General features: G+C 31.7%; 1 pseudogene; it reads right to left on the reverse strand.

Moving 5' to 3' along the window:
- Positions 1-11,364: 11,364 nt before the first annotated feature.
- On the reverse strand, positions 11,365-12,648 carry LOC114086915 (serine/threonine-protein kinase VRK2 pseudogene; annotated as a pseudogene).
- Between the last annotated feature and the right edge of the window lie 375 nt (positions 12,649-13,023).

Consider the following 13,023-nt stretch of genomic DNA (forward strand, 5'->3'; position numbering starts at 1 on the left):
ACATGGTTTGATGATTCAGCAAACTAGAAGAAAACCTTTTATTCCCAATCTGGTTCCAACTTTCAATCATCTTAGGAGATTTTGTGTAAACCACCTGCTACCCTTACTCCAGAAGTTTTCATCCCTACTTCATGAATGTCCATCCTGATGTTAAACTCAACATCTTGTTAACTGACTATAGCTATAAACTCTAATCTCATGCAGAACGACTGAGAGCTTCCCCTTCAGTTCAGCCCCAATCCTCACCACGTAGTTAATACTGCTATCAAGTTCCTGCTCAACAATATAATCAATGCCACTCTGTGATGTTTCACATATTGATCTTCATTCTCACAACATTCATTCATTCATTCATTCAGAAGACAATCTTTGCAACTCACTTTACTCTACCTTAATGGTTTACTTCCTGGGCTCTGCTGCCTATCCCTCCCCTAGAACTTTGATTCCAGTTTATCTATAGAATTTATCTGATTTTTTTATTAATTTTTCAAATATTCTCTGCTATCGGAAATTTCCAAATATAGGTTATTACTCCACAAAACTTGTCTGAAAAGTTTCTGTGCTGGATGATTTTTCATACATTTATTAAATCCAAGCAACATATTTACCTATCTCCTTTGTGTCAGGGACTGATGTAAAAACAGGGATAATGGTGGTGAAAGAACAGGCAAGACTCCAAAATTCTAGAAGAGTATATCAATATAATTACCTGATAATTAATAAACTATATATTTACATATATTACATATACTTAATTAAATATACTTATAATGGCAAATATTATACACACTTATAAAATCACATGGAAATTTGTATGTTAAAATATGAATATGAATGCATATATTTATAATTTCATATATTAATGAATAAAACAAATGTTTTAAACATGAGCATGACCCAAAAAATGAAAAGCAAAATAAATTTCAGACACTTAATATCTGTTCTTCATTCCCTTCCTCAGACCTCACTTTCTGTTGTAAAATTAGATTTAGAATCCCCAAATAAAAAATGGGCAGAAATAACTCTGTCCCATTTGAGACCATAGTTTGTGAGGAAAGTTTAATGTTAGGTAGGACTATAATTTTTCTGACTGTAGATATTTTTATCAATGAATTGAAATTTATAATTTAAGGTTATTATATCACTTTCTATGAGTGACCATAACAGTCATAGGCCATATTGTATTTTCATTCATTGCCTTAGAAACTTCCTCCTATAAACATATTTCAAAGAATAAAGAAGACAAAAAAGACAGCTATATTTTGAACTCAAGTTATGATGTGAAGTAGAAAGAGAACCATGGATTCATGTTATCCCATGTGACCTTTATGTTCCACATACTGGTTATTACTGTGGTGGAAATAAAGTCTAATAATATGAAGACACAGAGGTTGAAAATATTAGATAAGGTAGTTATGGAAATATTTTCCTGCTGTATTTTTATTTATTTCCCATTTTCTTCTTATGACAATTAAAATTATTTTATTTCAAGCTTAACATATTCAAAACTGGATTTATCATATTTTCTCCAAATCTGTCCTTGTTTCCCATGTGTCTTCCAATTGTGATTCTAAGCAGCTCAACAATATAACCTGACTGAGGCTCTGAGGCTTGGGTATCCTGGGCTGGTTAAGAGAAATGTGAGCTGATTTCCTCTGAGAACTGTTGAGATGTGGTATAAAAAAAGACAATATTGAGAAAAGTTTAGGCAAAGTTGACACTGACATGGATAGTGAAAACATAAGTATATGGGTAGAAATAAAACATTACTGTTCAGAGCAGATATTATAATCACAAATAAAAAGAAGAATGATTAAGTGGAAAGGATAAAGAGCAATGAGAGACCTCCTGATTCAGGAGACCTGACATTCACATATATTATATCGTATTTATAAATCCGGAAGAGACCTCCTGATTGAGATTATATTTTATTATCTCTTGCTACCATGTGTATAGTAGGAAATATGCCACAATTATACAAAGCCACATAAATTATTTTCCTTTTTATTTGCTTCCCTCTCCATACTGGCATTCCCATCAAATATATAATAAAATCTTATAGATATTAATTCTAAAATTGATCTTGAACCAATTCTCCCTTTCTAATCATTCTCATCTAATATGTATATGTATTGATTTTTTTCCAATAAACATTTTTATGTGTTTTTTTCTTGATTCATCCTTTCCCCTAAATCAGGTCATGCTATAGCTTCTTCCAACGTGAGCCATCTGAGAAAATCCTGGTCAAAGAACTCACCTTGTTAAATCCAACCAGTGATGATCCAAAACTCTGTACCACCTCCTGTTCAACTCAGCTGATCTCTTATCTATTTTCATGAGATCCTCTTTCTTATTCTTATGTCTCTATCTTACACATATGAGAGAAATCATCCTACCCTTGAGTTTCTGAGCATGATAGCTTATTTCACTTAGTGTGTTGTTCCCTACTTCAATACATTTACCAACTTAAAAAAAAAAAAAGGCCTTTCTAGTGTGTGGTAGTCATAGCCCCAAACTATGTATCTCTGACTCAACTGAACCTCTTTTCCCTATCAAACCAATGTATCTTTTCTCATACTTGGCTTTCATTGGCATACCATACACTTCCTGTGTTTCTTTACTTGTGTAGGTTTCTCTGAATCTTCCTGTATGAATGCTGGATCTCTTAAGATTAAGTCTCCTCCTCAGTACTCCTGGAGCAAATCTCAAAAAGAGCACTTTATTTCATTCTATAAAAAACATTCCTTTAGGTTACATTTAACAAAAAAAAAAAAAAACAGATTTTAAAAATGTACATGTCAAAATCTTATGTAGTGTTGCATTCTCAATATCACTGATGTTCAGTAGGCACTAAACATGTTTTCAAAATGGAACAGAAGTAAGTACTTACTTAGAAATACATTTTTATGAAAATGGAAGGAAAGCTCCAAACTAGAAATAAGTATTTGCAAAACATACATGAAAAGAAATTGTATCACACACACTCACACACATACACAAACTTAAACTTCAAAATTAAAATAAACCAAATATAAATAATAGAAAGAGTGAACTGACATTTAACAAAAAAAAAAATGCAAGTATCAAATAAGCATCTGAAAATGTGTTCAACATCATAAGTCATCAGAAAAAAGTAAGTTAAAACCAAGGTACATTGCCCAACATACACATCCTAGAATGGGTAAAATTTAAAAGATCAATAACATCAAGTCCAGGTTATGAAATGGAACAAATTGCAAATGAAAGTTAAAAATAGTATAGTTACTCCAGCAACCAGTTTTCATTTTTAATGAACTTACAAGCCAGTTAACTATATAAATCAGTAATCAGCTCATACATTGTGTAAAAGAAAAGTGAGAACATATGTTTACACACACAAAAAAAAAATTATACATAAGTATCCATGGTAGTTTAAGTCATAAATTGCACATGACTAAGTGTACTGGCTAAACAAGTTTATGGTATGTACATAGAATAGAGCATTATTGATCAGTGGAGAAGAACAATAAATTTAACAATGAACATAAAACCCAATAGTATGTTAAATAAAATAAATATTAAAGACTACATTCTGAAAGAGTTCTTTTAAAGGAAATTCTAGAAAATATAAAATTTTCATAATAGAACATATCCGTGGTTAATTTTAAGGGGAAATCAAAGGTGTGTAATATGAAGGATAATAGTTATAAACTGTATGTAACTTCAAGTACTATAGATAAGTTCTAAAGACACCAATGTTTTTATTCTAATTTTATCTAAAATTGTGGAATCTTCATAGCTGAAGTTCCTGCTGTGGATATGCTTACGAATTTGGTTTCATTTTGCACTTTCATATTCAAAGACCAAATCATGGCAGCACATAAGCTGTGAGAGTCTCCACTGCTTATTTTTTTAAAGAAAAATGTGTTGTCAGATGAATCAAATATTTGTTCATTATTTTAAATTATCAAATGATAACATTTTCAATAAAACAATTTATCATCAAAATATTGTTCTGATAATTTCTATACCTTATTTTTCATCACTTCAATACACATTTCAGATTGAATTTTATTCTAAATGTGGTTTGAAAGTATTTTGATAACTAGAAATTTAAAGGTATTGACAGTAAATTAAATGGTAAATTGTATTCTTGTTAGTTAATTTATTATACAATTAAACAGTTTGTCCATGGATTGTTAATACTTTTAAAAGTTCTGAGAAATCTATTTCTACCTCTCTGAGGGATCTGTGAATCTTAGATACTCTTTTAAAATTTATAGCATATTGATGGTTTGACAAAATGAATTAAATTCCTTTTACTGCATCAGATACTATCTATAACCATTTCAAAACATCAATCACAATTGTTCTTTAACCTTCCTAAGCTTTAATTCTACTTCAATAAAAACTTTCTCTTACACCAGTGGAATTCCATATGAGATGATTTAGGAGATTTGGGGGTTAAAGAATGGAAGGACTTTGAGTCAGACTGGCTCATATAATGAAGCAGCAATTTATCTCCAAAACCCCCAAACCCCAGGGCAACACCATTCATCTCACCTGAGAATTTGTAGAAATACAATATTTTAACACCACCAGAGAACTACTAAATCAGAAATTTGGGAATGAGGCACAACAATCTTTGTTTTAATAAGCCTTTAAAGTGATTCCAGGAATCTACAATAAACATATTACTTTTGAAATAGAAAAATGGACAAAGAGTAGGCTTGCATTTGTGAAACAACAATGTAGGAATTGTGGATACTGCTTCACAAAAAATTTGAAGTATCATAACAATTTTAACATGTAAAATGAGATTCCATGTGATGCCTTCTTTAAGGAAACATGCATTTCCAACTTTTGCACATATTTCTTCATGAAATAATGAAGTTTTCATTATTGTTACATTGCCCTATAACCTTAGTTTTCTACAAAAAGAAAAAAAGTTGAAACAAATAATTGACAAATTATCTTAGTCCTCAGTTTTGGTTTTCAGAATGGTCTTGGTTTATAATTCAGTCTTTGGTCTTTCTACAATTGATTAATCCAATTGGAGTAAAAATTACAAATCCACATGAGTAGTTCATTGATTCTGCAAGAAAAGTTTTGTAATGAATACAAAATTTAAGGTAGATGTGGTGGTACTTACCTATATAATATTTTGAAATTCTAATCTATAGGGAAATGTCTCCTTGCTAGTTTAAAGGTATAGACAATTGTTGTCAATTGAGAGTACCTATATTGTCCAATCATATTATTTTTTCCGTGGATTCCCCAGAAAATGCCAGATGATATTTTTTTTCCAATATCATTTTAAGATACTGTGTCTATAAGTATCATTTGTTTCCAGTATAGAGAAACTCTAGTAAGAACAGTGGTAGAATGCTCACCTAGCATGCATGAGGCATTGGGTTGGATCCTCAGAATAACATAAATGTAAAATAAAGATATTGTGTCCACCTAAAACTAAAAAAATAAATATTAAAAAAAGAGCATGTAGCTATTTTTATTTGTAAAAAACATCAGGGCTTCCCCATCACCCTCAGATACTTTCTCTTTTTGTTCTAAGTCTCTTGGATGCTATATTCCAAGGAGGAGTTGTCAACATGAACATGGTGTTTTTCCTATTTCAGCATTCCTTTTTTATTTTAAATCCTCTGTTTCTTGCTTTAGGCCATTTACCAAAAAGACAAGAGGACTGGAATTGCTTCTGTTTTGGGACCTGTTCCTGCATGTTTTCTAAAGATTTTTTGAAGACTGTGATATCTGGGCGAGAGAGAACCTCAAATGTATGTGAACCTATTTTAATTAACCTTTGCTCATTTGAAGACTTGAGTTTACTGCAAAAAGATCTTTCAAGTTGATGTACCTTTGAAAATGTCAGCCTTCAAAAGAGAAAATAGGCAATCTGTCTCATGAACAATAATGTCCTCTTTGTATTTTTATTTTTTCTTTTTAAAATTAAATTCATGTCTAGAGTTAAGAGGTATGATTTAGTTAGGAAGTATGATTAATTTAGGACTGGCTTCAAAATCTGTGAGATTACTTCCAAATAATATTTTTTAGAGCTTCTTGTTCAAATTTATTGGTATTTCAAGATGACACAGCAGAACATTAAACCAAGCAGAGGACATTTCTCTGTATGGGAACTTGTGTGACTGTTCAGATTGTGCACCCATGAAACTGGCTCTGAATCGATGCTTTCAAAAAACAAATATTTCAAGTTTGTTAACTTTGGTACATCTCTCCAGGGATCTAATCAATTTCAGCAATTTCCAATAGTCAAAGTGATTCCTATTATTTTTCATCATTTCTTTTCTCCATTCGGCCAGTAACTGCTCTACTCAGACTTAATGTGTATTGTCATAAATTGACATATTGCAATGTCTAACAGGGAACCATTTTTTATGAATGTATGGACTGACGTGCGTGTGTGTGTGTGTGTGTATGTGTGTGTGTGTGTGTGTGTGTGTGTGTTATACAAACTATTAATAACTATGGAATACTACAGAGGCAAATCAAAGCAGATTTTTTATGTAAGGATCATTTTGAAATAAAAAATCCTGTACAAATTTAGATATTAGAACACTAAAAGAATGTACTCATAACTGGAGGTCATGTTCAGGGAAATAAACCAGCCACTAAAGACACCAACTGCATAATTCACTCATAAGTGGAATCCACAAAAGTTGATCTCATAGAATGAGAGTAAAATGGTGGGTTACTGGTTACCAGAGACTAGAGAGTGTAGAGAGGTGGGAGAAATAGAAAATGGTTGATCACTGAGTAGTAAGTTGGTTGGATAGAAGCTAGAAATTCACAGTAGAGGGACTATAGATAACAATTATATACCACATATCTTAACAAAAGTATAAGAAATGGTTTTGAATATTTTTACCCTAAACAAATGAGAAATGCTTGAGGAGACAGATATGTTTAACCTTATTTAAACATAATACAATGTAGAATGTATATATTTATTGAAACATCACCTGGTACTTCATTAATATGTAAAAATGTTAATGTTTTTATGTATCAGTTTTAAAATGAATTTAATGAAAAAGAATGTACTCCTGTACCTATTGTCAAACAATAATGCAGTTAATAATCATATTATGTACCTTTAACATAGATTTTTGTCATCTTTAGAGTATTAAGACATTTGAATTCTTCATTTTTTTCCTCTTTTCTTGATAGAGAAGGCATATATATATTGCAAATTTCCATCAATATCCTGAAAACTTTATTTCAATTTAACAATGGTCTTGTGTGTCCTCTATAGAAATATTTTCTCCTTAACTTGACTTTATACTTATCAATGTTGAATCATGCTAAATACTTCTTGCTAATTACCATCCATTCATTGCCAGACAAAATTTTAGTATTTTTAAGATTTTTTAGAGACTTTTTTTAATCACTACATAGTTTATCCTTCATGAATGTCTTCCATTAATATTATTTCAATTAGTACTCCTTGAACATAAATGGCAAAATATACTTTGTACTTTTTAATTCCAACATACATACTTATTTATTATTTAAACATTATTTTTTGGATGTCAAATCTATTATCATTTTATACAAAGTGGTTCTCCATCTGCATGCTCTGATTTTGTTATTTACAATCTTCTTTTCAAATATATATTGATATATGTGGTTATAATTATATTCACATTTAAAACATGCAATGCACATTAGCTTATTTTAAATGAAAGATAAAAATATTCAATGTAGGAGTAATCTAAGATGAAACATTTCTAGTTTTACTTTATGTTTTAGTTCCCATATATTTATAGTGGAAGGACAACTTGATATTACATCAATTTGATTTGAAATGAATTTGGTTGCTTTTATCTTTTGAAGTATAAGTGTGTATGTTTGTATGTATTTATCCTTAGATAACTTTGAAATGGAAATCATATGATATTAACTGACATGTTAATATTTTTGGATCAAGGAAGGAAAACAACTTTCCTTAATTTGCATTATCCTCATTGAGCAAAATAAAAGAGCATTGCTTTAAAAAATTATAAAAAGTCTCTGGATAGCATTTTAAAATAACTGCTTTGCAATTGATCAAAGTTATATCTCTTTCTTTTAAAAAAATACATGCAAATCTTAAATTTGCTTTATTCATTTTTTTGTCATCTACTCAAACTTGTAAGTTTAGAATCTTTTCATGAAGTGAGATCTATATTTGGAGAATATTACTGAAGTGATTAAGATAATATTTAAGTAATACTTTAAATTATTTTAATATCCCATAATCTAAAATTTGTTAAACTACAATGTCAATGCCATTATTTTACTTTTATATTTATAAAATATAAGTTGATTTTAAGCATGGAAATGTTATTTACAATTAAAACTGAAGGAAAAATATTAAAATGAACTTTAAGTATTAACAGCATTGACATAATTTTTTATTACTGTTATACAAAATGTTTATTTCATTGGAAAATTAAAGTTCAGGTATTGATATGAAATCTAAGTATAGTGATATTGACAGTAATTGTTGCTCAATCTTTCAGTGAATACATCATTTATCCATAGCTATTTAAAAACAAAATATGAAATTTCTATTACATAATTTTTACACTATTTGGTTAAGTATAATGTTCTTTGTTAGCACCATCTGTGCAATAGGTAGAAGTATCATAAATTTAACTGAAAGCTTCCCATATTTAATTGGAAGAAAGATTATATCATAATTCTGGATGCTTAGTTTGTTGTTGTTCACCTCTGCTACTTTCTACATATGTGATATAAGAAATGTTAATTAAATATCCTGAGACACCTTATTTGTATGGAAATTCTTAAATATTTATCTAGAATACTTAATGATGCATCAATTCACTCATTCTCTAAGTTAGATTATCAACCACTACAATGTGCTATACTAATATGTGTTAATTTAAAGTTTGAATGGTAGAATGGATCACTAGAAGCATTAGAATTTTAGAGAAAAGATTAATTTTTATATAAATAGATTTCAAATATGTGAGAATTACTCACTGTGTCACCTTAAGTATACTTTAATTAATTTTACCAGAGAACAGGAAAATGTTTTAAGAGAAAAGGAATTATGAACATTTTTGAATCAAAAATCAGTGTTTTATTCTGGTTTTAGTTTAGGCCTGTATTTAAGTGTGTAGCTTTGATTTCAAGAAAAATGTTTACAAATAAACTCAATTAACAATAATAATAATGTCTGGCAAAATATAAAGTGCAGTTTAATATAAAATATTTTATTCAAAATTCAGAAACCCAAGAAATCTCACAAAACTTAGCTCTCTCTAAAGTTTTTCTAATGAAAAAGACCCCGCCCAACCTGCTATATTCCCTTGTAGTCTTTATGTTATTAAGTACTCTTAAGATGGTGATTGAGAAATATTAATAACATTTTTTAGCCAACTTTTTCACTGCTGTGACCAAAGACTGACAAGAAAAATTCTGTTAGAGGAAAAGTTTATTTGAGGGCTCATGGTTTCAGAGGTCTCTGTCCATAGGTGTCAACTCCCTTCCTTGGGGACTGATATGAGTGAGAACATCATGATTCAAGTATGTGGTAGAGGAAAGGACCCAGCACTTGATGATCAGGAAACAGAAGGAGATCTCTGCTCAGCAAGGATAAAATACAAAACCCAAAGGCATATTCCCAGGGACCCATGTCCTCTAGCCATACCCTATCTGCCTACAGTTACTACTCAGTCAATCCCTGTCAGGGAATTAATTCACTGATTAGATTAAAGCTGTCATGCTCCAAACATTTCACCTGTGAATCTTCTTACATTATCTTATACATGAGTGTTTTTTTTTTCTTTTAAAGCTTTATAATTAAAAGACAAACATCCAGATAAAAATAAGTGAAAACACTTGGAAAGACATTTCTCCAAAGTAGGTAAGAAATGGCCACAGGGGGAAAAAATGCTCAAAAATATTAGTCATCAGATAAATGACAACTGTAATCACAATGTACATATTGTATGTACAATCATATGTACATACATATTGGAATGGCTAAAATCTAAGGCTAGATTGACAACACCAAACGTTTGGGAGGGAGTGGAATGACAACTATATAATCATGGTGGCCCAAATCAGGAGCAGCCCAAGTGTCCATTAATAGGAAAATGGACATGTAAAATGATGATTCAATAGAGGACTACTTAGCAATGAAAAATAACAATTTATAGAGCCATGCGTGAATACAGGCAAATCTCAAACACATGCTGAAAGATGATGAGTACAAAACACTGCTCACTGTAGGAACGCATGCATATGAAATCCCAGAAGAGGCAAAACTGATCTAGAGATGAGAATCAGAATGTCAGAATAGGGCTTGCTTCTGAGGGATGGGACTGACAAGGAAAAGGAGCAAAGGACTTTCTGGAGTCATAAAATCTACACTAAAAATCTTAAAATCTCACTGTCAGTTTAGCCAAAATGAATCCGTTTCTCTGCTTGAATCCAGATATTAATATTATAGCTCCTCCCTGCCCAGATACCAAGTGACACTGGTGAACAGGAAGATTTGAGAAATATTCTCACTGAAGAGTTAGCATTTCTCAATTTTGTCGCCAAGCAGTAGATGTCTTTAATTTTATAAATTGGAACTATAAAATACTTATTTGAAGTGGATTCCATTTACATAATCTCAAAACAACAAAGGATGCTACTATTTTCATGAGAATAAAGTTAAAGATTTCTCCCAGCACTAAAAGAAGTGCTTCTCTCTGAATATACTTTGCATGCTGGCTGGCTGAGGAATACATGACTACTAGGCTTCTAATTTTTGCCTTAGCTGCCAGGAAGTTCAGAGCCAAGTTCAGTGCTCAGTTTAGTGATTAGCGCCTCAGCTCCCTGATATATTAATTTTTTTTTCTGGGACAGAGGGTGTAAAAGGTGGTATTATAGTATCCTGTTCATATTGTGAACCACTTTAAATCATTTGGGGAAAATAGTGACATATAAAACACATAAAATGCTGGCCAGTTTGACAAAACTAAATATTTTTTTCAGTCTAGATATAAACATATCGTATGCTTCTTTTAACAAAAATGGTTGGATTAGGAAGGATTTTCACTGTTGCTTAAATGAGCCTTCTGCAAAAGTTTTGTATGTCACTATCCAGCCAAATAAATGATCGAATCATGTAAAAAATCATCACTTTAAAATACAACCTACTGATAGGGAAACACTTCACTTATGTTTAATTGTAAGGGTTAGACTTGAAGAACCAATGTAAAAGTATGGAGTATGCATGCTAAGAGTCCCTCTTGCATCATAGATGGCATGAGAAACTTAAGTGCACTTCATTACATTCTTAGGGTAAAGGAAGAAACCAGATCAGTACACAAATGTGCTCACTGTTACTTTTCTTCAATAACTAGTGTCGGCTGCCTTTATTTTTTTATCAGCGGGATAGGATATCTTCTGCCCCTTCTCATTTAACAAAGCCATACAACCTTGGACCTGAGCTGCTTCACTGTTCATGGATCCCATCAACTTGTCCTCCTTTTGCACTCTTCTCCATGTGGCCAAGGACTCAGCACTTCTCTCATTGTGAACTCTTTCTGCTGACTTTTCTTGCATCTGACTAAGTTGCTTTGTCACAGCCTTTTGCGAATCAACATTTTTATTGGGTAGAGAATACACACGTGCCCTCTGGCCTTCAGTGGAAAACTCCAGTGGTCCTAAGGGTATTCCACCAGGGTTCAGGATTTTCTTGAGCTTTTGATAGTCTGGCTTTTCATTGTAAGCTAAACTATAAACACATGCTAAAAATTCAGCTATTTTACAGCAACTGCTTCCAGATGGAGCCCACTTCAGCACTGACCCAGGCAGCTATTCCAACAGATTTGTTTTAGCAGTCTGGACAGCCACAGGGTCCTTCAGATTCTGTTCCCAGGGAAGTTTCCCACATGACCACCGCAGCATGCAGTTGCCAAGGATTTCAACGTCAATTCTTCTGAACAGGGCTACTCCCTTGTGGACATCCAAGCTGGTAAACTCTATTGTCCCATTATGACCTTTTCTAGGATTTTCCTGATACTGTTTGTAGTTCCCATTGGGACAGTATCTGTAGGAAAGTCCATAATCTGTAAGATAAACCTGATCTGGATTTTTATAACCCAAAAGTAGATTAGCTGCTTTTATATCACCATGAACATATTAATTTTCATGTATATATTCCAGTACATCTAGCATTCTGATACCCAGGTGCAGGACAGTTGACTTTTTAAAAGAACCATTCTGGTCTGAGATCTTCTGTAAATCTATTCCTAGTCTTTCCATTACCATAAATCTGTAACTTCTCCCCTGGAATTCAGTCAGACCAGTTCCATAAAACAAAGGAATTCCTAAATAATCAAGTTGTTTGAATTCTATCCAATTTTTGATACAGTCTTTTTTTTTTTTTTTTGCAGCTCTCTGATAAAATTTAAGTTCTGAAAATAATGCACCATTTTCTTGATATTCCACTTTTATAACATGTTTTGCATCTCTGTCTGGTTTGTTTGTGGGGAAAGCTAGATATATCAATCCAAATCCTCCAGAGCCAATGATCTTGCCCAGCACCCATTGTTTTCCTTCCACATCATCCAGAACTTTGCCTTCTGGAAGTGGAACAGGAAGTTTGTTTTTCCCATTTCTTCTGGGTGGCATCACTCTAAGCAGCTCACCACACAGCCCAAGCCTCTGGAACCCTTATACATGAGTTTTTGAGGAACGACTTCCCTCTAAACTATAACAACAGTTGAATATGTGCTATTCCAAATCTCTCTGAAAAAATATATAATAAAATAATACATACTTTTTATGCTTCCCAAATCTGAAATTTTCTGTATTTTTAAATATATTTGGCCCTAGGAGCTTTGTAAATGAAATCATTATCCTTTTATATATTCTACCAATGCAATATTAAATATACACCAAGAAAAACTAGAACAGAAAAAGTGATTGACCATATACTATAGAAATAGAATATGGTAAAAATTATAACATTTTTTTTTCTGAATTTCTAATAATACTCATGTTGTT

Source organism: Marmota flaviventris, chromosome 6 (assembly GCF_047511675.1).
Source record: "Marmota flaviventris isolate mMarFla1 chromosome 6, mMarFla1.hap1, whole genome shotgun sequence".
NCBI classification, from domain to species: Eukaryota; Metazoa; Chordata; class Mammalia; order Rodentia; family Sciuridae; genus Marmota; species Marmota flaviventris.